General features: G+C 36.3%; 1 protein-coding gene and 1 long non-coding RNA gene across 26 annotated transcripts in view; one reads left to right on the forward strand and one right to left on the reverse strand.

Annotated features, from left to right (window-relative positions):
- Positions 1–23489, reverse strand: part of LOC149602624 (uncharacterized) — a 36113-nt gene extending 12624 nt beyond the window's left edge. The window contains exons 1-9 of one of the 25 annotated variants that reach the window (XR_016377834.1): positions 22963–23489; positions 20615–22397; positions 20464–20540; positions 19961–20084; positions 12591–19886; positions 11824–12249; positions 9697–11765; positions 9395–9617; positions 12–9335 (exon numbers count right to left, since the gene is read on the reverse strand). This is a non-coding gene — a long non-coding RNA (uncharacterized LOC149602624). Of the gene's footprint in view, positions 1–11; positions 9336–9394; positions 9618–9696; positions 11766–11823; positions 12250–12590; positions 19887–19960; positions 22398–22962 lie in introns of all 25 variants that reach the window. The other 24 variants (XR_016377833.1, XR_016377819.1, XR_016377823.1 and 21 more) reach the window with 24 other exon arrangements.
- LOC149602625 (carbonic anhydrase-related protein 10-like) overlaps positions 1–25542 on the forward strand; it is a 93111-nt gene that overhangs the window by 310 nt on the left and 67259 nt on the right. The window lies entirely within an intron of this gene.

Here is a 25542-nt window from a genome sequence, read left to right on the forward strand (position 1 = left end):
CTATACTTTACCAGTATGAATAAATATAAATTATCGTGGATAATGAATAGAAAATTCGGAACTTTAGCTTTAGAAACATCGTTTTGAGTTACGACATAAAAAATGTATTTCGTTTTACATTTTTCAAATATTTAATAACGACCAAAATTTTTTTAAAATTCATTTCTCCAAATGCTTTGCGACCAATCTATGTCATTAGGAAATTTCCGATATTCGACCTAACATGAGAAATATATTGAAATTAAAACCATTATTCTCAACCGAATCGGAAAAACCTCAATTACCCCACTTCCCTTTTTGGGTTTCTTGGTATATCATACGTAAGGTTTTTTCCACTTTTTATATTTATAAGAAAATCTGGGTTATGAAGGAAATGAAAACGATCGTATATTATAATGTATCAGAAGCCACAATATCTTCTTAAATTGCCGCAATCAAATCATACCACGCGCTTTGAGAGAGTTTCAAGTTGGCATTTTGATCATAACTGTATGAAAAATGCCCTTAAAGAATTTTCATATAAATCTCTTCACCCTATGAGGTATATTATGTAAAAAATAGAAGTAGATAAACCTAAAGACAAACCGTAAAAATGGAGTATATAATATCAGGAATGCGTAGATGTCACTTGGAATCTTTACCTTAACTTTTCGCATTTTCTGATCCCTTTCTGCTTGAACCCAAGGGGAGGAGATGTTGAAACCGTCACCCCTGACGTCACACAAACTTAGAAGTAAAGTAACATTGACTTATTTTTAGACTTATGAACGCCGAACCCTAATGTTAACAAGTTATCTTTGCGTTGTTTGAACTAGTAAACCTATTGTGAATTGCCAATGAAACTCGAGGAAAGGATAAGCGGGAGCTTTAGCAAAGTTTTAAGCACCACCCCTTACTATCAATCAGATATTAGTATAAGCTGTGTGACTTCTTGAATATTCCAAGTGGAAGATATCTATGTATTGCTGATAATGTAACGGAGTTAATTGAAAATATAGTTCGAGGTTCCATTTTGATTAAGAAAAAATGAATGATAAATAACCTCCAAATTCATGAGATATTTTCAACATTTTTTTTGTCTTCTAAAATATATCTTCACGATTAAATGAGCTCTTTTATGTCTTCAATTTAATATATTTCATGTATAATAGAAGCTTGGCTGACCGCTTAGGGTCCAAGTGGACGTTTTAAGAAGGGGAACCTTTCGCCCTAAATAACGGTCAGATCTCCACCTTCCTTCTTTACATCCTACGCGCGGTGCGTCCAAGCTATAGCTCGCTCACCTTTCATTCCTTTCTCCCATCGAAGCATGCCTGAAATTGATGGTCCGCTTCACGGAGAGAGGCAAGGCCAACCCTGTACCGCACCACCCAGGGGTCGCAATTTTCTTCTCGTATAGCCTAACACCCTGTCCCGCTCCTCTACTTCCCTACCTACCAGCTGTTTCAACGCATATTTTGGGTTAAAGGTAGAAAGAAATCCAAACAGTACCACCAGAAACCGTTGCTATTTAGGTTTCAAAGCAAAATTATAAATCCGCATGCCATTCGGGACAGTAGCTTTCTTTTAATAATTAAGTTCAAATATTAACAAGCCTCTAATAGCATCGGAAATTTGGTTTTAGATTAAATATATTTGGCACTACAATTCCTTCAACTGTTCCTTAAATTTTCCATGCTGAATTGGCCAGTGTCTTTGAATTACTTGAAGTTTGATTGTCGCCAATTAAAAGCGTGGATTAAGTGGATTTCATTGTCCCTTGAGGGGTAAGAAGGAGAGAGAGATAACGGGAAATTTAGAAAACGGGTACCATTAACCAAGCCGTAAACACCATACTCGAGAATGAACCTTGCGCTGTAGTTACCTTTTTCGTTCGTTTAAAGATGTATTTTTCAGTACAAAAGACCAGCATAAGCGGAAAGGCGTACGTACGTTTCTTAAACACACTTTAAAATGAACACATTGTAACTAAGTATAAAGTGGCAATTGCAACTATAGCAGTAAGGAGCTGGTTTCCCTCGAAATTTTAACGCTCTTTCCAATTTAGAAGAAGGTTAATCCGAAATACGTAAATTTATACAAAACTTTTGGCAAATTTGTCATGGATACGAAAATGTATGTCAGTACAAAATAATGGCAAAAAATAAGGAAATTAAAATTCCAGTACTTTATGGTCGTTCTAAATTTGATTTCAGTGGTATTTTAAGCTAGGCGGGAAATATGGAGTTTCAAAGCTTCATTTTCAAGATAGGCGCTTGGGAAAGTAAATTAGATGTATTCTTCTAAGCTCAGGTGACAAAGAAAGCTCATTGTATCACTATAGTTCAAAATTGTTTGATATCTTTCAGTTAACATTATTCTTTCTTGTCGCTACTCTTTGGTTTTGAAAAGTTCTCTCTTTCGTTTTCGCATTTTGTTGAAGTGCCTATTACTCCAGTAAGGTTTTTTAATTACGAGCTTTTGCTTTACGGGAGCCGCCGTTTGGAAATGCGCGGTTTTAAAATGTAACGTTTTCATGGACGCATTTAAATTCAGGTGAACGCCAGGCTAGATTTTTAATAGCGTATGCCATTTTACTTGCAATGCGATCTAACACCCATCCACCTTTTGATAGCTTTAACAAACATTGATCGCAATTGCGGAATAAACTGTTACAACGGTTAATGGCCCCCTTTTTTATTTATCAAGGAAGATTTTACGATTTTTCAGTGTTAAGATAAACTTTTACATCTTTTTGACGGCAAGGTAATTGCTAAGATTATTCTTGTTTAATAAAAACTTTTTACGTTCGCGTTCAAAAATAACATACTTTAAAATATATTTGACTAAACCCCTGTTTCTGATATAAGTCTGCCGTGTTCTTTGGGTAGAATAAAGCTAAAAAGTGTCAAAGAACATATTTTGGCGCCTAAACAATGAAATATTCTCACATAAAACTAAGCTTTACTTTACCAGGGATAGATTTAATTTTAGAAGTAGGAATGGAGAACGGATAGTAATTACTTCAGTCCGACTCATAGCCTAGTAGAGACCCCCTCCCTCCACACCTAACGAAAAGTTTAAATTATCTTATTAGCTAACTTAAACTACGTTTTGATGACGTTGCTTTCATACCCCTCCGTCCTGTGGAAGGGGGTCCGGGACTTTGACGCGCTCCCTGATTACTCTGTTCACCATTCCTACTTCTAAAATTAAATCTATCCCTGACTTACCCATTTAATAATACTCTTCTGCAAAACAAAGGTTCAATAAGGTTCTTAGATTGAAAAATATTCAAGTTCTCCTTTTCTTATTAGTCCATATCTCCGTAACTAAATGTTGTAGAGTCCCCATCATGCATGTTCTATGTTATTTTCCACTCAGTTTAACCCTAAGTAGTACACACCCATTAATTTATGTTGAAACTTATCAGAAACAACCTGTATAAATGCCGTTATTATCTATAATATCAACGAGGCTAAATTATTTTTATATTAAATCCGTTCTTATACAGGGTGTTTGTGAAAAGTCCATCAATAATGAAAGGGCGTATTTATTGGGCCATTTTGAGTCGAAAATGTTCTATGACATTTTGCCGTCCGAGCCACGGTTTTCGAGTTATGATTTGAATATTTTAGGGATGACCCCTTCATTAAATTAGCGCTGTCTTTCAATTTCTTAATTAAATTTAAGGGGTCATCCGTAAATTACTCCAATCATAACTTGAAAACAGTGGCCCGAACGGAAAAATGTCATAGAACATTTTCGACTCAAAATGGCCCAATAAATACGCCCTTTCATTATTGATGGACCTTTCACAAACACCCTGTATAGTACACCACTTATATAACTGAGGTATCAACTAAGGTCTATTTATAACCCCATGAACTTTATCCCATAGTGAACTTTTTTTTTAGCTTAGCTCAAATAAATAACAAAGATAACACCGTACTAAAGCTTAAATAAGCTATAAATTATATACCTTTTGAACCACCGCCCTTAAAATAACAAAATATTTATCCTTACGTCACGCTTATTATAGAAAAATAACTCATACCTGCGCAGGTAAAAAAAAATCTGGTTTGGAAAAAGGTATATAATCTCCTTAAATAAAAACCCATAGCTATAGCTTATTATTATCTTATCTTTCTTAATTTGGCACGAAATTCGATACAAAATTATGTATTCTATATTATGTACTATGTGTGGAAAGGTAACGTAGCGTCGAAAGCGCGTAACTGTGTAAAATATACGTGATTTCCCAGTGAATTTTATTAAACGTGGGCAAAATGGGTTAGAGTTCAACCGAGTATCTCTTGTTCCCACGCGTCTCTTCATTCGCTTACTGTACACGCATTGGAAAAAAAACCAACGTGTAGAAGCTACATGGGAAAAATATTGTAAAAATAGGTAAAATCGTTCCTGGAATCCCTAATTAAGAATTCTTTTTCAGACTGGGAAACCCCTTTCCACGTTACTTATTTTGTAGATAAGATAGTTGCGAATGTTCCTAGGCCAGATGCGTGGACTTTATGCAGGGAGCCCAGAGGTTCCATAATTAATATAAATCCTTTAATTGTTGAACCTGTTCTATATTATCCTGTAACTTCATGACATTTAACTAGACACCAAAATTGCGGAGTTTTCTGAAGTTTTTGATATATTATAGTTTAATTAAGCTAATCTTTCCTAAGTAAAATCCAGTTTGTTAATTTTTTTCTTAGATTTATTGTATAGTTTAAAACAAAATAGTATATAGTTTGAGCAGTTTTAGTCCTATATTTTCCTATTAAAACATTATTTATCCCATAATATCGTATAAATCCATCTTTACAAACTAAAATCCAATTACTTAATTTTTCATTTATTTATTACCTAGTTTTAAACCAAGCAGTATTATATTTCAGTATTTTAGTCCTATATTTTCTTATAAAAACATATTCTTTGTCACATAATGTCCAATAAATCCGGAAAAAAATCCTATTTTTTTGTTTAAGGAATTTAAATATTTGGCTGGGCTCCCTGCTTTATGGTTTTTGGGTTTGAAAATAATTCCATTTTTAAAAATTAAATGACCCAAAAAGTAACCAAAAACGCCTTCCGGCTCCTTTTACTATTAGTATGAATTTTTTCCTCATCCATCCCATTTATTATACACAATCTAAATCGCGGATCGTATTCTATAGAGAGATTTCACTCTTACTTGTGTCAAAATTTGTATTGGAAGTTGTTGATTCTTTTTGTTAAATTTGTATCATTCCAAGATTGTATTTGTAATGTAGAAGAATCCGTATTACCATGTTCTCTAGAGTTCTCGTGTATAACACGGGCGGCTTGTGCTTCTTCGAAATAGGAGATTTTACGTGTAATGGAAACAAAAAGGCTGCCTTGCTCGGACACACGCCAAGGCTGATAAGGTGGCCATTGTCAAACCGGGCACGTTCATACGCTTCCTGAATTCTCTCTCTCTCTCTCTCTCGCTCGGTCTTAACCTATACCTCCATTCCCTTCCACATAAATTCTTCAATCATTGGACAAAAGGGAGAATTAAATGATTAAACAACCCGTATTTAAACAGCAAAATAACAAACTTTGTTAAAATTATTTCATAAATTTTATATCATAGTTTAAAATGTTGAATTTTTTAATCTATTCCATCAATTTTATATTATTTATTTTTCATTTCATTCTCACTTTAATCCGTAGTTTGTTCTGTATTCCAAGCTATAATAAGGCCCTTCCATGCTACGCTATTTTCCCAAAATTACAAAAGTACAGTTTGTTTTAGCTGTTTGAGGGAGCACTATTATCCCTGTGTGGGTGAAGGTAACGTAGAATTTAATGTAGTTTAAACTCCCTCTTAAAATCATTTTAAACTTCCAAACAATTTTTTTAAGTTTTTATAATTTTTAGTGTAAATTAGGAAAGCCGCCTTATAGGCTGAAACCTCCCCATGTTAATCGTACGGCCCCTGTAGAAATGTTGAACCCGCAATACAACTGTGTTCAGGGTGAAGCTACCCACCAGGATAATGTTATTTCAATAGAGAAAGCATTTATTTGATATTTTTTTTTTAGTAAAACACTTTCGATATAAATAAATATTATAAGTGTATACCCATAAGCTGTATGGCTGTATGGCTCATAAGTTATGAAAATGCGTTAAAATGTTTACCTTAATTTAAAATTATTTCAACCCGTAGGATATAGAAACATTTAATTCATAATATTCGTTCTGTATTTGCTTTAGACCAGTTAAGTAGATTAACTTTAAATTGCAGATATTAGAATCCTGCATACCTAACTTAAATATTTACTCTTTGCATAATTGACATATTTGTAAGTAATGGAGCCTAATTCATTGCGGGAAACCTTTAGAAAGAAAACTTTATTGGCCTTAGGAGTGTTTGTTCAGATAGGATAGTCAGAAAAAAGATGTGTTGTAAGCATTATAAGGTAGTATTTTGCATAATTGGGCTAACAAGTAGATATAAATTTTATGTAATTATATATTTCCTTGATCTCTTAATAGCTTAGGGTCTTGTAAAGTTATAAAACTTCAGTTTCTAGCTTTGGAGTTTTAGAATGGGTTTGGCTAGACGTATTTCCTGTTATCATGTCCTCAAAAGAGGCATTGAAGGTCATCTATTTTTTAAGAAAATTAAATATTTACATACTCTTATGAAATACCATATTGGTCAGGTTACTAAATAGGTCCCCTACATGCAATAAATTTCGTTTAAATTAGTTCCATTCAAATTCAAGGTATAGCCTCATGACGATGTTCATCGTAACAATGTTTCTTTACCCACAGCTAAGCCTTTGTAATTACGTTCATCACTCATAGTTATTCAAGCCAGTCCTCGCAACTAACCGCCTTCGAGCAAAAGCGTACACTTTAAATGCTTGGAAACACGCGAGGATTCAGCCCAGGTTATTTCTTGTAAATAACGTACTTTGTATGAGCTCTAGTAGTCCACGAGAACTATAGGGGAGTTTGAGAAAACTTTTTGAAATCCTGATATACTCCTTTTTTCCTCGATAAGCTAAGCCTAACTTTTTAGGGTTAGAAGTTTTCCACGCGTACTGAAGGTTGCTTCCGCTAGGATGATAATGGAGTGGAAAGTTGCACTTTTTTTCCGAACGCACATGGACCTTTTCATTATAAGACTCGAGGTATAGTGTAATCACTGTTACACCTTGTAAAATATTGGCGAAATTTTAATCATGTAACCCAAACTAAAACTTTGTTAATTTGATAGACGAAAATATATTGCTGTGGTTTTAGTATATTGAACTCCTTCATGCAGCGAGTAAAGCGAGATAACTTTACTCATTTATGTTTGAAAATGTTATCCGCCTCTTTTTTTTAGAAAAGACCATACGAGGTATTTCGATGGTAATAACTAGCTATTAAGCGCGACTACCTTTATCAGCGTTAATATTTTTAAAATGAGTAGCAATCGAAAGCCTTATTTTTTTATAGGAAAGGTTTATGGTTACCCCCAATATGAAACCCAGACTGAGACCCCCCCTAGACTAGCTAAACTTTTAAAAGATAGTTAAGTCATGCAGGAAAAGGCTGCAGATACCAACTAATTAGGGTTTTGGAAGGAGAGAAGGAAGAGGAGTGTAAAAATGACACCACTTTTGCGGAACTAGCTCTTTCAGCAAAGCAGCTTGTCTCCTGGCGACACTCCTTCTTCCGGCTGGGTCTTATAATCCCCCACGCTTGGCGACAAGACCCCGATAAGTTTTCTAGCAGCCATTAAACCTAAAAAGCGGTAGAGTTTCAAACCAATCAGTGCGTAGCCGCAATTAAACTTTTGGGATATTAAGTGCTTGAACGATAAAATGTGCCAGACTAAAAGTTGTTTTAGGAAGTAAAAATTTTCTTTTTACGCTAACGCTGCACCTGCTTGCTGCCATCAAAGTTCATTAAATCTAATCAAGTACGTTAATTAATTTGCAGAAACCAGTCAGATAAATGTTGACAGAAACTAATTAGAGTATTAAACATGTAGATTGTTTCACGAAGGTATTTAAACCTTAGACCTCAAATTAGTCCATTCATCAATTTATTGTCACGTAGTATCGATATGACTCCCGTTTCTCTTTGAGAACGACCCGTCAACAAAACTGTCGGCAATATGGTCTTCGCCTTTATCAAAACCAGATGGTCTAGCCGATCATTTCGCGTCTTGAATCTATCCAATGTCAAACATATCCTATCTGATCTTCAATTACAAACTAGACATAGTTGAATGATGGTGTCTGTGAGGTGTTACGACTTTCTTCAATCTTCATGATTTCCCGTAGCTGGATCATTAATTCAATCAGCAATTAATCTATAATTGAAGATTAAACCTTCTCAAGTTTATCAAAACATATTTACAAATCGATTCAAACTAATTAATTGCAAATGAGATAAAATTCAACCGCAAAACTTGATAAACCATGATTAACCACCTTCGCTGTTAATTTCAATGCAAACTATATTTAAATAGTTTGATAAGGACCTCACAGTTCATGTCTAGGATGAAACGCGATTGTGAATAGCCAAGATAACTCTACCACACGAAACCCTCAATTATAGCTCCAAAAATGGACGGCCGGACCCTGTATCAATTAAACATCTCAAATATAGGCTTTCAATCGACCTGTATGTACCTGATTAGAAGTTGATAAATCACCAAATATCCATCATGAATATTTCAATCGACAACACGTTTATCTACTTCTAATCTCGGTAATAAAACCGCGAACCATTTTAAAAAGAAAATTGCCGCAGAGATCTGTATTGCAAAGAATGGGAAACCACAAAGGAAAAAATCCTCAAAAAGCTCTTTTCATCACGTTCAAACAACAAGAGTTTTGGGGAAAAAAGGTGAAATGAGGAGATGAAACTACGCAGGAAGAGTTAGGCTTAGCGACGAAGGAACGTTTTTAATCGGATAAAATGATCTTTTTGCTTTCGCTTTCATGCAAAAGCAAACGATAAAAATGTCCCACTCGCGCAAACTGTGTTTGTAACGACTAGAATGCCCACATACCTTACTAGATGTTATGGTTGAGAATGAGGGCCAACATTACCTCGAAATACCAAGACCAAGGATAATTCATTTATATTGTTAATTAGTTTTCAAGCGAGTGTGTACGGTAGAATAGCAATTGCATTTTGGCGCCAACATTGCCTCGGAATATCAAGGAAAAGTCGTTGATATTGTTAATTAGTTTTCAAGCGAGTGGGTACGCGAGAATATCAATTGCATTAAGTAAGTATTCACCCAACCATCTCATTTGGTCTCTCTCCAGGCTACTCCTGCGTGGCTTTCTCGACCTTTTTTGGGCGCCGCGCTGTAAAGTGACAAATAGTAAACCATTAACTGGCGTGATAAATCGCGGGTAAAGGCTACCTGGGACGTTTTATCCATCGGACCGAAAGTACGCGGCATAAGAGAAAGGCGCCAGTAGAAGAGAAAAATCTCCTTTGGGATCGAACATTGCCGAGGCCGAAAAATTTCATCCAAAGCTTCCTCTCTATTTCTATTCCCTTCTCCTCTCTTCGCGTTCTTTTCCAAATTGCTCTCGCTGCGGGTTGAGCTAGGGTCGTCGGGATTAAGAGGAGAGACGATGTACCTTCCCCGATTATATGGTAGCGTCCGCAAAATTAGAAGCAATGGAATGAGAGATATTGGACTGGGAAAAAAAACTATACCTTGGTGTACTGCCTGCTGAGCTGGGATTATATCGGTTTCAGCTTCCTGAACGCCACCAGCATGGAAGGCGTATTTCCGAGGTATTTATAAATCTTTACGGAACATATCCGTAATTGCGCAGGGAGATTTTTGGAAAATGGAATCAACTGGCGAGGTGCTAATCACTGTCATATTCCCTGTACATCGAATACGGATTACCTGTATTCATTTTAGCACTGTCAAGGGTAGGGTTTTTAATTATTACGCGTAATAATTTTAGTACAGTCAAAGTTACACTGATTACAATGAGTGACAGGCCCCTCGGCGTCAAGTTGACGGTTTTTGAGCCGTCTTCCCAAAAGGTAAAGGATACAAAACATCAAAGAAACGTTTCCAAAAGGGATTTATTTTTAATATGATTGAAATAGCTTAACAAGGAAAAAACCCGAATCTAAAATATATGAATACAGCATTTATTATATATATGGGGCCTATAATAACTGCCAGAAATAAAATTAAAACAAAAAAGTTATCCCCATTAGAATTGCAGCTAAGGAGATTAGTATCAACTAAAACTGTCAAATAAACGTCTCGCCCGATGTTTACTTCGCCTTTCAAACCTCATTGCCCCATTCACCTTAACTCTATTGGTTCATCCATAGATTTCTAATTAGGTCCCTGGGCCCTGAAACAAATTGCAAACCTAGAGAACACTCACTAAAAAATAATACCTTTGAATATTTCACTTCGTTTGGGCTTAGCTCTCTTTCGTTTCTCTAGTAGTGTCTTTTCCACTCTTACCCCCTGAACGAAATCGAATTAGTCAGACGTTTTCTATTTATAAAACCATGGATCTTATAAACAAACCCTCTAGGGGAAAGGAAAGTAGGTACTTTATCGATACAAAACAAGAAGCGATTTCTAGTTTACTAGGGATAAGGTATAAGATGCCTAAGTGTACGGGCGCCATAGTCCCAGTCCCCTTTCAAAATACAAGGAGGGACGTAAAAGGAGGCCGGGCTATTTCGCCTCTCCTCAGTCGGGAAAATACGTAATTTTCGTCATTCGAGTCACGCTGACGTGAGTTTTCAAGAACCAATGAGATACTGGTTGTAATTTAGAGGCGGGGATTAACTTCGGACCTACGTTTGGACTGGAGATAAAGCTAGAAATGTATCGAATTTATAACTTCTCTATGGTAAACTAGATATCGCTTCTTGACAAAATGCTAGAGAAGATTAGGGTTCTGTTATGTCAAGGTTATTCTACACAGCTGCTTAGAGCTATACGTTCATAAGGTGACAATCACATTCAAAGGTACATGGGGAAGCGGAGAGTTTTTATAATCTACTAGGCTAGTTGAGGACTTAAATGAGTATCTGTATTTTTCTGGAATATCAAGGTCACTAAAAGTTCTGAAGGTTATGTGTGGGAGAGTAAATGAAATGCATTAGCATAAACTCACTGTGCTCGGATTTCTCGACCTCTTTAGAATTATAAAGTCCATGGTAAAACTATTGATTTGTTGGCTCGTTGGGTATACAGGGTGATATGGTTTCTAGCTACGCTTCAGACACAAATGAGTTTATTCTCTTGTTAATTAAAACGCTAGGCGGGTAATTTCTGTATATATGTTTATAGGCGTATATACTTAGGTTTTTATTTTCCCGGCGAAAGTTGTCCGGACCGGAGCGAACCTTATATTAAATTACTCTAATTGATAAAGCTAGGCAATTTTTTTTTCAGGCCTTTGCTGTTTTTTCTCGGGGTTTTAATAAGTTAAGATAAATTTCCGATTTAAGCTAGCGTAAAATTAGGTTTACATGATTGATAACGTAAAGTTTACCAGGATGATTGTGCATGCATGGAAAGGTCATGGGTAGTTAATTTTCTCTTTACTTAAAGAGAAGTATAAAAGGTGAGACGGTGTCGCGGAGGAAAGAATGGCCGAATTACTTTACTAATACCATACCAGACGAACGTTTTTATCGTCTCACACCTACGTATCTTGAAAGAGATAATCCAGTATAAGTCTGGTCGTATTGAAACCAATACAAGTGTATATATGTTATAAAATGGTACTTGAAGCCTAAAAAGTATCTATTCTATAGCTCTCACACAGTATATATTTCGTTCTTGAAACCTACCATTATCTCTATGCACGATAGATCTAATAGTCTCCGGTCTCTAACTCGCTCGCATGTAGACACACTTGGGAAAATTGAACAATCCTGTTCAGTCAAAAAAATAGCTTTAACTCGTACCAAACACCGGCGACGTGAGAGAAGAAGAAAGAAAAAGCAATAGTGTAGGAGGGATGAAAACCTTTTGAAGAAGTATCAAAAATAGCTGGGTTCCCAAGCCAAGAAGAAAACGGTTTTGGGCGCACGAGAAAAGAAAGTTATATTTCCGAAAACGAGCCGTTCGCGTGTGTTGACATTGATAAAACGCGACTGTTGGAAGTTGTAAATACAAATGACGAAGGGTGTCGGGGTCTCTCCCTGGACTCGTTCATCTTGGATCGCTTCACTGCTCCTTTCGATACGTCCTCAGCGTCTTCGGCTCTGCTAACCCTAACCAAAAGAAGACCAAGAAAATATACTATCCCATCTACCTTCCCCGCCCCTTCCGCTATAACCAGAAGTAAATCAATCCATTGTAGATCTAAGAGTTTCGCAACATTTTGTTTTTAACGGAAGCTCAACCTTTGTTGATTTTGTGACATTGGGGATATTTAAAGCTACTTATTAATCAGGATTAGCGTACAGTTTGTTGAGAGTTCAAGCTTTTGTTGGGGAGAGTGGGTTTGAAAGACGTCACGTGTATCTTCTTCTGGGATTACGTATAAAAGACTAAAAAATTGAAGCAAGGGACCCAATAGACTAAGGTTATGGAACAGACTTGTGTACCCTACCTCTTTCTTGACTAGACTTGGCACCAACAGCCAAAAAGTTATTGAGTCTCGAGGCAAGGCTCTCAGTTAGGCGCTGCTGATCTTGACGTTCGCAAAAAGTCGCCTACAATCTTCTTGTCCGACTCTTCCGAAGTAACGTGTATCAAACCGTGTATTTGAACGATGTTCTACAGGATTTTTCCGTTTCCCTCTAGGTTTCTTCATTAACTTACTAACTTCAACACACACATACCATAAAGGGTCAAGAAGTTCGGCGGAACATAGACTCGGGGTTAGGGTCGATAATGGGAAGTTTTTGATGGACAAGTCGCTCAAAAAGATGTTTAACTCTAGGATTTTTGCCATTTTTGCGACGCCTGTGCTGTATTTCATAAAGTCAATTTAGTTTTTCATTTTCTATGGGTCAGCCAACCCTTCACGCTATATTCATTTTTTCACTGCGATTCAAGTAATTATAGCTATACTGCTGATAAGCCTTGGGGCGGGGTTTTCCGTGAGCTTACACGTTCCATAATGAATTCGTTAAGCCTATTTCTCTTGATTTTTAAGCCAGAAGTCAGATTTTAGTCTACACATATCAACCGTCACTGAAAAGTCCCTTGTGGAATGTTCAGTCCCTCACAAACGAATTAAAAAACCCTCAGTAGTGAATGGTTTTGCAACACCAAATAGGCAATATAAAGACGATGGGAAATTGACCCTGTCCTTTGCTAGTTCATTATTTAAAAGTTGCTCTCCTAAGCCCCTGTTGCACTAAGAAGGGGCCAAAAAAATAAAACCTCTATTCCGTCGTCTAATGAAGGGAATGCGATGGCATTCTAATTAAAGGAACTCTGATAGAAGTGTATAAAAGTGAAGTTATCTCTAGTGAAATATACTTCCTCCAATTACACTTCCCAGCCTTCTTGAACGTGATTAACTTCGCTTCGGATTATCAACTTCTAAGTCTGGAGGCTTAATGTTTGTTTTACATTTACCCAGATCTTTTTTTATTTTTGTGTGTGTGTTTTCTGTCTTGACTCCTTTATGGTAAATCCAATAAAAACGGGAGGCGATCTGATGACGTCACAAAAAAGCAAATTCTCGTTAAGCCTTGCCGCCTTTTTTCGCGTTCAGTTCTTTTTTTCTGGCACCGCTGGACGAAGAAATCCTTAAATACTCAGTTAATGGTGATGTGACCCGCTATTACAACAGCCATTTAATCCAGGGTCTTCACCACCACCCTTCTTACTCTTATAGCTCGAAATTTCTTCATTTAAAGAGAGACTGCATGGAGTGTGTGTGATTGGGTAAGGAACAGTGAATGCATGGAGGGTTTGTTGATATAGTCGGGGTTTCACTCTCCCTTGAATTCGTATGTAGTTAGGTCGAACCGTTGACTTTTTGGCTTAAGGTTTCGAAGCCCGTTCGCACATCCGTTTGACGATGTAGTTAAGAGCATCGCGAGGCGCGGGCTGCAGATTTATCGAAAATCTGATAATTCCACTCGCTCGTGTAGAGATACGGGTTTCGGACGACGGAAACCTTATTGACGGAGTCTAGATATTAGATACGTATCGTTTCTAGGAAGGGAATGAGCTAGCTATAGAGGCTCCCTAAAATAGAAGCCTGGCCTAAGCCTTGGAATCTTTGACGCGACGTTTAATTTATGTAACAAATATTTTGACAAGGGCTTTTCCTGCGCAGCCAGATAGGGATTTCCTGTCGATAACAGATTGCCTAGATTTAAATCACGTATATACGTCTTTTAAAAAAGTTACCCTAAGTCTTTAGAGAAATTATCGGAGAAATAAACCTCATTTTCTTCTCTCTCGTTTAAAATAATAGACTATTAGAAATATACTAAAGCGAAGTGTATAAATTGGAAAATATGCAAATATTGATTTTGTAATTAATCTATATAGTAATGCTTTCAGTTATTTTTCCATTAGAAGGCGATATATATAACCCTGCCCTGGATTATGGTGGATTAAACAGGATTAGGGTACCTGGTCGTTTTTATTACTATAGAGACGTTACACCTAAAATTTTAATCATCCCCCATCTTTCTCTATATAGCGCCTACTCCATTTGTTTAATGAAGGGGATGTTGTATTTGGGTCATTAGCGAAACGTATCTATAATTACTAAACTTCTCGGATATAGATTGTTGTAATCCTTGTGTCTGAAACGTTATCATTAACTTGGACAAAAGAAAAACGGTATACCTAAGGATGTTTCACATGTACATAAATAAAATTATTTATAAGTTTCTCTTTAAAGTTTAAACCAAAATATTATTACGTTTGAAATAATTAGTACGAAAACTCTACGCGTTATGATTGATGTTAGTTTAACCTACTTTTAGTCTAAAATAAAAAGGTCGTTTAAGGGTTCAGCGAATATCATATTAAATAAATAGACTTGTATATATGGTCTTTCCACTCAACCATATTTTATGAACCGTAGAGATTGTTTCGTACTGTTCTTTAAAAGCTAGGCTGTAGGTCGACGAAATTATATTGGATTGACCCAACATTTAAAAGTATATTAAATAGAAGCAACCACTTTAATTTGCGCTTAATGAGACGGGAATAGACTTAAGTAACATCGTGTTTATCTACTTCCCTTAAGCAAATCGAAAAAAGTATAGAAAGAAAAGTCTAATTTCATTTGAAACCTCGCCTCCCAAAGAAAGAAAAAAAAATTATCCACGATTCCCTTAACCTATCGAGCAACTCTAGAGTGTTCGGAAAAAAATTGTTAATTAACTAAACCTTCTAGGAAAGGCGCCCTTAGGAATATTAATTTACTTTTCGTCTATTTTTCTCCGTCACCTAAGTTCTCCGCATTTTGCTTTTGTCCAAGGCTTAAGCGCATTCTAGCACGCACAAATCTAATCTACAATATTATTGCCGTTATTTTTTTAATCCCACTTATAAATATTGCGGCGCGTTTTTCATTGCAATAATGTATCTATGAAGGGAGAAAAAAAAAAGACTTAGCGCTCGCCTTGTTCTAGTAGTTAGTAATAAATCATAGCGTTTAGTAAGTAAAGAGAGACTGTCTTAATTAAAGAATGTTTCCTTTATTTAAATTGGTCGCTTGAAGGAAAGGTTCAGGTAACATAAAATCATTCCTTAAAAGAACGGCTTTATTCTAAATATAGAAGGAAAAATATTAATAAAATAAATCATCTATTATTACAAAATAATTAGTCGTAAAAGCTAGGACTACTGTGCCGTCATTGGTTTAGTGGTGTCAGCTAGCCCGAACTATGACCTCTCTCAGCCTGTGAGAATTCAACCAATCCCGTAGGGGTAAGAGGTTCTATTTAGCAGACGCCACTATACCAGTGGCGGATGGTACAGTAGTCCTCGTTTTTAAGACTAATTAAATGCTAATTATTTTGTAATAAGAGATCATTAATTTCTTTTTCAATATTTACCTTTTTTATTTTAAGGTATAATATTATGTTACCTGAACCTTTCCATTTAAGTATTTGTTAGTTTGAACTTCTCTTTAAACACACTCAGTTGGTTTAATTTTAGTTTACACGCTAACTCGATATAAAGGCAAGGCGTAGTGTTAAACTTGGTGACCTAGTGTAAGCATGCACTCTCATATTCTCAACTTTGATTTCTAAGTTCCAATTCCCTCATGCGTGAATTTTTAATGGCATTTTTTTGACGGATTAACATTGTATCCAACAATTGGAATCGATAATATCGTTCTCTAAATAGTCAATTATTGTAGCATATTCTCTTAGTATTGGGAGCCGAATGTTGTTAGTGGTAATAGTTAAATGGGTCCCGTATATTATTGATTGGGGTTTTGGCACGTAATGGCTAAGTTAATCACTGCTTCCTGTTGGGTTTATACCGCGTATCGATCCTCCAACGCAATGTACCTCGTCCCGACTTACCAAGTTTACCGAATCCCATATAGGTACATCGTCTTCGGCTGATCTAATTTTCCCCTTTCGCTCTACTGTTAAACTATGTAGGTCTTCCCAATCAGTATTGTTACAATTTTAAACAAAGGCTTATTGTACGCGCGTCGAATTAACCTACGCACCATGAATTCAAATGAAATTATAATTTTATAATAGTTGTTGAAATTCGGTGACTCGTGTCAATGCGAAGTCGAATAATGGAATCTTCCGCGTATTCGATACTCGATATTCATAAGAGAGTAGATAGGTTTATAAAAACCGATCAACTTAAGCCTAACTCAAACTGATGCGACTCGAGCCGAGGCTTAACTGTTATTCAAGTATTGGTATTGGCTTTTTTCTTTCCCTCTTTTGCTTATTTCTTAAATAAAAAAAGAATTGGAAAGAATCGAACTAAAACAGAACAGCCGCGCTCTTACCCCTTTCGTTCGACCTCTCTCCCTTCTTTTTTTTTTAAGTATTTTTAGATACCCAAATTCGGGAACCTTTTTTGGTATTCCATTTTTTTTTTTTTTTTTTTTTCATTTCTCCGCATCCATACTTTCCGGCTTCCCTCCATCTCTTGGTCCTTTCGAAAGGGAAAGAGAGGGGGGGGGAATAGGAATATCGGTCTTTGAATTTTGGGGAAAAATTACATTACATAGTATATATTCTCTAAGAAAAACCTTCCCTGTTCGTTCAGATCGCTGAGCTAGGGTTTAAGAAGGATGGAGCCTCGAGATATCCTTAAATTCGTACCAAAGCTATAGTAAGTAGGTAGGGTTAGTAGATGACGAGGTTTAGAATATCTGTCCAATCCTGTAATGCATCAGTTTAAAACTCCTTTCAATGACGCCTCGATATTCTGAGCCGTAAAATGCTGGTTCACAAGGATGGCAACTCTGAATCCAGACAATTGACGTTCTACCAGTGGCATCCAAACCGTTGTACTGTGTAGTTCAAGAACAACTCTACGTTATGACCCACGATGTCCTTTTCAAACATCAATGTGGATTTCGTTCACGTCATTTAATCACCACCTGCGCTGAATTTCTACCTGGCAATATCATCTCAATACTCGCTCTAGATCATGCCATAGGAGTTCTGTTCATTTAGACTGCGTTTCTCTTGAATAACATGGTTATGTCATACAAGCTAGAAAACCAGCGCAACTTCCATACACTGTGGAGCAAGAATGATTCAAAGTACCTCAACAATATTATCCACCAACCTTGAGCCAGTTATTTCGTGAAAGGGGGTAAAATACCTAGCAAGAGAAATGTACTTTTTTGTCCTCTTTATATATATTATATTTTTTTGTGTGTGTTAAATTGACCACCCTATTTCCCTTTCGAGTCGAATTGTTTGTCGGTTTTTTGTTGGCGGAATCTTCACCACACTGCACAACACGCAAAGTTAAGGGTGCACTAGACCCAACTGGCTGGCAGGCAGCGGTTCATCTTTTTATCCAAATCCATAATGCAGTCTGTGCTCGGGATCAAAGTGGAGAGAGAGAGAGTCTATTTTTTTATATATTTTTCGCTACGGCTTTGTTCACATGTGGTTGAAAGGTCGAAATGAAAGAGTTCTTGCGAACATTACGGTTGAAAAATTATCTATGCCGTCTGTCGGAACCTTTCTTGTCAAGTAGGAATGTTTGTTGTATTTTTGCCCATGGTTGATTGTCAAACGATTTTAAGAACCAAGCAACTTCACTTGAACATACTTTGACCATAGTTTGGACCCAAAAGGAAGTTTCTTATTGTTGTCAATGTGTAGTGTCTTGTATTTTCCATAATATTCTAGAAAGACTTAACATGAAAGATTTATATTTTCTTAAGGACTAAAAGAAAGAGCTCTGTGATGATAGACTTTGGGTGACTATACATGGTCTTGTTTAAGAAGAATAAAAGTTCATATTATTAAATATTTAAGTTGTTAAAACACTGAATCTTTAAAATGACTGATGTGATCAAGTACATTATAGATAGATACGTCTCTTCCGGTTCGTCAAATAAAGCTTAGGTCATACCTTCATCACAGAGCTGATAAAAGGTGTGACTTTTTCTTTAACATTACGGAAGGGTATCAAGTCATATCTACAAGGGCCTACCGGTCCTGTAGAATAGTGAAAATTCTCGTTTATCTTTTAGTATTAAAATCCTTGGAATTTTCTACTGCAACGTGTTGAATAAACCATAATTATTAGAGCATGCTCTAAACCGCGTACTTGTTTAGGAACAAATTTTCGTTACGGTTCAATTGAATTTCTAACTCAAAAATATAAAAAGTGGCTATATCACAAAATTCGCGCTACTGAAAAATAAAAGAAAATTTTGGAATTTGTTTGTTCCACACGAGAAAATCTTTAGGTTTAAAATCCATTTACGAAGGCAAGGGGATCGAGTCATTCCCCGGAAATTTCGTCAAGATGGTACCCTAAAGGAAAGAGGCCAAAACTCCCATTGTCAGAATAAGTGGGAGGACCAATGTGATATAATAGGAAATATAAAGAGTGAAACAAAGGCAACGGGCCGAGAATCAGAAAGAAGACTAGTACAGTTTTGAGACCATCCTCGGGAAAAGGGGTATGATTCCAAGTCCCAGTCTAACCCTTACCCTAGCGAATCTGTGCTCAATATGAAGTATATACAATCCCTTTCTCTTTGCCGATCTCTAGCCAGCAGCAGCCACCCTGCCGATTTTCGAATGTTTTCTTGTTTGTTTCTTCTTTAGACTGGTGGCTCGCTTGGGGGCGTGATTGGCGTATTTCTCTTTCAGTCTTTCCTCTCTTAGTATAGCTGCTTGTTTTTTCGTTACATCACTCTTGGAGGACAAAACTAAGGCGATTTCAATTCAACGGTGAAATGCAAGAAAATTGAGCAACGTTTGTTTACCTAAGCGGTAAAGAAGAAAACAGATCAGAAGAGAGGCACGAAACATTGTTTACTGGATTAATATTAGGCCATGTCGTGTGAAAACGATATTTCTTCTACATGCAATCATCGGTGGAACAACTTCTGCGTTACTTTTCTCCAAGTTCCGCTTATGGTTCGCTATTCCTTTGTTTCACTCTTTGTCCCGGTAACAAGCTTAGGACTTGTCCGTCTTCGCGCCTCGATACATTTTTCAATTCCCTCGAGATGGCGTTGATTTCTCGCTTTCTTTTCCCACTTTTTTCCTTTATTCTCTGTCGCAACCTGGGTTTTCATTGGAATCTGAAGCGGGATGCTCATCATCAAAGACAAGCGGATCATCACACGAAGTCTTTCCTCAAGCGTACAACCTTTCTTGTCTATCAAGATCCAGTTTGTGACTTTACGAATCTACACAAGCGACAATTGGTTACTGGATTCCTTCTTGAATGTTTGCGTCATCATGACCTTCAAATGTATTGAAGATCAGTTGTCTATTTGTATAATTACCGCTTGATTATTATGTACTACCAGTTACGTACCTCTGCTTCATCTTAGGGAAACTGTGTCTTCTGTAACTGTATGCCACGTTGGACACTCTGGTTGAATTCAACTACAACTCCTTTTCGTCAGCTTTGTTAGAGTATTGGTTAGGGTTCGTTTCAACTGTGAGGGATGGATGAGCAACTTGTATATATATATATTTTTCATACTTCCAAGTATACCGGGGCCACGCGGTGTCTAAGGTTTATTTCGATATAGCGCTATGGAAAATATATTTTCACTTTTTTTCTTTGCTCTCATACCAACGCTTTCTCCCTCAGTCTCTCCCAATGCTCATGCATTCTACAAGAGGGAATTTTGTCCAGGGAAACGGCTGGAAATAAGGAAGGTTAGGCTGGAGAGTAAAGGTTTCTTTCCGAAATAAAAGCGAGTCCAACCCCCAACCAACTCTTGGCTGCCCAGGATAAAATGCGTTTTCGATAGCGTTGAGGGTTAAAGAAGGTTAGGTTCCCAGGAAGGAGAAAAAAAAGTGAATTTCTACTTATAAAGATATCTTTCTCTGTGCCCATCCATGGCCCGTTTGCCTCCATCATTTTCCTGCATGATTTTCAAACTATACTATCAAATATTCGATTTTTTCAGACTATTTCGTATTTTTGCTCTTTGCGTCATGACCAGTTATAATCTGTTACTTTGGCATCATGAAATCATGGACTTCGATCAGCCTTATTTTTTTGACTTGTAGTGCTTCAAGGATTGCAACTCCTTCACTTCTCAGATGACATCTCCGTGAATAACCATCCATGATATACTAGAATTCGCATCTCCCTTAGCTTGTGTCGTACCGTGGTTCTTTTTTATCGCAAACCGTCCATCCATGATGGAATTCGCGAAACTGAAAACTTTTGCTTTCACTTTTCACTTCCACATATATTTTGACCAATACCCATAGGAATTTTCCAATATTTGGAAATTTGAATTATGTATAGTGTATCTATCATTCAGTAGGCAACAAACAAGTGGAAATATTTCGATAAATCCATCAATCCCTAAGGATTTATATTACCTCCGGATAAAATTTAAAATTTTCAAGCGTGTGTGAAATTGTGACAGATTTACACTTCCATACGAGAGATTTCCACTACACACTAAACTGAGCTTCAATTTGAATCTTACACCCACGTATAATTTGTCCAAAATATAATATAGCTGGCAATAATATTCATATATATATATGTATATATTTCAAGATTAAATGTATGTAAGTTATCCATTCCTACGCTTGGTTCGTCTCTGAAGTCGGTCGAAGACTCCTTCATTCGTATCATTTCAAATTTTCTAGGGATCCCAAACCAGCCGCCACCATGCAGTATACTTCTTGAATTCTCTAGTCCAGTTCCGCGTCAAATCACACCTTCCATTCTATATTCAGCTTCTCGCTGTTCCTGTATAATATATGCCTCTCATCTTTAGCAGAGTTCAGGCTGCGGAATTTGTATTTATCATTCGAATCTGGTGCGTTACGCTAAGACGACTTAAGTCCGTTGGCCTATTCCTATTCCTCCTCCTCTTGCGTCCTGCTGCAGCATCTTATCCGATGTAGATTAACTCGAAGGTTTCAAATTCGTTAATTGGATCGACGTTCTACCCACAGATAACACATTGTCTTAACAAATTAACCTTTCAGTTAACTTACTTTTGAGTTGTGAGAATCGAAAGAAAAGATACAACTCGGTAGGCTTGAATTTGACGCCCTGGAACAACTCTTTCATATAGAGCGGTTGCCAATGTCGTAAACACTTTACAGCTCGCGCTCTGCACGCACCACACGGTTTCGCGTGCACTGGAATTCTCTTTCTATTCATATTATCTTTCATAGCATCCCAAAACAAAAGGTGATGATGATGAGAAGCAGAGAATCTTTGGGACCTGTTCATATTGGAATCAAAGGCAAAGTGGGTTTCAAGTTCATTTTCAAACGTGCTTGATTGAATGCGAATGAAATTCAAATTTCAAAATCTTCGTAGTAATATGACAATTAAGAAAGTTATAACCGAGGCTTAGCCCTCTCTCTCTCTCTCGCGCACATTATCTTCCCACCCAATTTTAATAGTTTAACAGGGTATAATGACTCTCATACGAACACCGGCCCTAAATTGACTGGCATCATATTTTAATTAGGTGATATGAGAATAAGGAAGCGAGGAAGTTTGAAAGGATTTAATCTGAGATCTTCTTATTCTAAGGCCCCTTCAGGTTTCCTCCCATAATCGTAAAGAGATCTGACTTTCTGTTTATTCACTTAATTTCGCTGACACTGTAAAATCGGGGTGTATAATTCTCTCGTATTCCGAATTTTCTCGCCTTCTTGACTTTGCCTTCGATGAAATTCAATCTGAACCAACTCGATAATTTTCCAGAGTTTGCTTTTCAGGGAAGAATTAGCCCGTGAAGAATTTTCCACTTAATGAAAATCTTGGGGTAAAAAAAATTCAGTTATGAAGGAAGAGATAATGAACGCAGAAAGTGAAATTGATTAGATTGGATTAAACAAATTTGGAATTAATAAATTGCATGGTATATTTTAAAGTTCTTTGTTGATATAGGCAAGAGATAAGTTCTGATAGCATAAAATTATACCTTAAAATAAAGGCTTTTTTCTAAATATAAAAGGAATTAAATATTAAAATTTAAATGATCTCTTATTACAAAATAATTAGCATTTAATTAGTCTTAAAAACGAGGACAACTGTCCCGCTTAGGTTTAGTGGCGTCTGCTAGCCCGATACATGACCTCACTTCTCAGCCAATCCCGTATGGGTAAGAGATTCGATTTAGCAGACGCCTCTATACCAGTGGCGGTGCAGTAGTCCTTGATTGTTTTTAAGACTAATTTAATGGTAATTTTTTTATTAAGAGATAATTTAATTTTTAATATTTTTACCTTCATATTTAGAAAAAGGCCGTTATATTTATATTAAGTTATTTAAACTTTTTATTTAATCATCTTCTCTGAGGTATAAAATCATGAATATGTTACCTATGATTTTTCGGTGGTTGCATGCTGGCCTTGGAGAGATCCTTCAGAGTACAGAGAGCGATGTTTAAAGATCGTTATGCAAATGAGGTTGTAAAACATGGATGTTTAATTAAGGCCACTAAGGCAAGAGATGGTTGATGCGAGCTTTATATTGAAGCTCTTATTAATAGTAAATGTAATTCGTTCCGGGAAAAGCTCATCTATAACTTCCCTCTAAATTATACAGCTGGTTTTAATCTTGGGTTGAACGCGGATATGGGTGTTATATCTTGAAAGGGCGGTCTGGTCTTATTATAAAGTTTATTCTGAATTTTCAGGCGCTGAGAGGTTTCATGTGAATTATCATAAGTAAGGTTGGATATCTATGTTTGTAAGTGGAAGTCAACGCCCGGTCTAAACAGCTTTATCTGTAGCGAGCTAAACTATGTAGTTTATCAGCAAGAAGTGATATCTAGTTTATTAGGGAGAAGGTATAAATTCGCCACATTTCTAGCTATATCTCCAGTCCAAACGTAGGTCCGGGGTTAATCTCCTCCTCTAAACTACAACCAGCATCTCATTGGTTCTTGCGTTTTTTCCGACTGAGGAGAGGCGAAATAGCCCTGCCTCCTTTTACGTCCCCCCTTGTATTTTGAAAGGGGGACTGGGACTATGGCGCGCGAATACTTAAGCATCTTATATCATCTCCCTAATAAACTAGGTGTCGCTTCTTGTTAGCAGGCGGCCTTCCTTACGTAATAATATCCGTACTGATTTCACTAACTTATTGACTACAATATGAATAATCGATATGTTAATACAGCAAAAACATCCATTTTAAACACAACCATTCAGTGTAATGCGTTCTCTATCAACAAAAACCATTGTACATAAATAAATAAATACCGGAAAATTAATCCAAAATATGTGAACTTTTATAACAAAAGTTTGTTGTCAAAGTACACATATTTACCTTTCTAATTTTATCGGCCAAACAAACATTGTAATAATCTACTTACTTTCTTTCTGCGTAACATAACGAAAGTCAGTCGTTTAATTATACCGTTCTCGAATGCCATATATACATGTATAGCTTATATATAATCAATAACCAACTCAAACAACCAGAAACTCAAATAAGGAAAACCTTAACGTAACTTGTAACTTATACAACTCCTAATCATACGCCGACAAAGTATATCAACAGTCGAAGTTATCCGAGCGCCAGAAGTAACTTAACTTCGAGGTATTCAATTATGTATACCTTGGTTTAAGGGAAAACTATACCTTTGATAATTTCAAATTTAATAGACTCGTAGTAGGGAATGTATCGTTTAAAAATAATAAGATAGAGAATCCGCCGCTGGGAATAAGGAATAGAAAGAAAATGTGTTATCCTTTCATCAGAGATATAACATGAAAAAAACCCCTCTGTAAGGCCTTATATAATATATAGATACAGCCTTAGATATATGACGAAATAAGAGGTTCTATAGGGAAAATTCTACCCATTTTAAGAATGAATTGAACAACATATTTATCTAAAGAATATGTTTTTTTTAAGATAAATTGATGGATGAGTTTGTTGTGTTTCGTTACTTTTAACTCGTTTTTCCGTTAAAGTTGGAACGTCCTTCAACTTGTAACTAATTAAGAATATATACTGCAAACTAGAACAGAGCATGCAGTCTGTGATAATTTTATTCAGTAATTAAATATAAGTTACTACCATTTTGCAATCCCCGGAAAAAGCGTGGTTTCATATTTCTTATAGGAGTTAATTTCTGTTTCTAAGAAAGCATTCAGTGAGTATAAAATTTAACTGGATATATTATATAACCTAGAATTAAACTAAAATACTGTAGGAAAATGTTTCGAATACGAGGAAATAGAAAACTTCTCCTTCCGGGTGTTTTCTTTCGTTTCTTTTATTATTTTAATTGTGATGTCTTCGTATACAACTCTTCTATTGGTCCGTGCATGTTGCTAGTGAAACCTTACCCCAGAAGAACTGCACTCAATTTTACATTTTCATACAATCCTCTGTTTTTATGGTAGTTTTTTTATTCTATTCTTTTTCATTTTCTTATACCCTAGCGGCTATTTCTTCCAATTCGGTTTTCCTTTCTTATAAGGGTAATTCATTTCTTCGTACCCCGAAGTTTAAGTTGATTAAACGGAAGAAAATGAGCCCAATGAGTTATAGTTATGCATGCCGGTTTGCTCATTCATAAGCAGTATTTCCAAAAAGTTGGAGCAGACAAAATTAAAACGATATTAGATAAGAAATACTTATGTATATACAGGCTTGTCTTCGTGACGTAATATTCTACAGGTTAAATTTTACAACTTATTTTTTGCGACCTTATTGGACAATGGTGGCCAGGAACGTAAACAAAAGTTAGGTACGCGATAACTCCCAATAACTTCAACCGATGTGGATGAAAATTTCAACTCTGGTTTATCATGTCCTGAAGCAGAGTTGTATAAATTTTGGTTTAAATCGGTTTCCATCTTGGAACATAACCTTTCGAATTGTTTGATATTCTCTTCAATGAAGATCTTTAATTTAATTTCCGGTTAATTCGTTTCTGCATGTCT

This window comes from Phalangium opilio, unplaced genomic scaffold (assembly GCF_054372755.1).
Source record: "Phalangium opilio isolate 3A_F unplaced genomic scaffold, DU_Popi_V2 ptg000354l_1, whole genome shotgun sequence".
NCBI lineage: Eukaryota > Metazoa > Arthropoda > Arachnida > Opiliones > Phalangiidae > Phalangium > Phalangium opilio.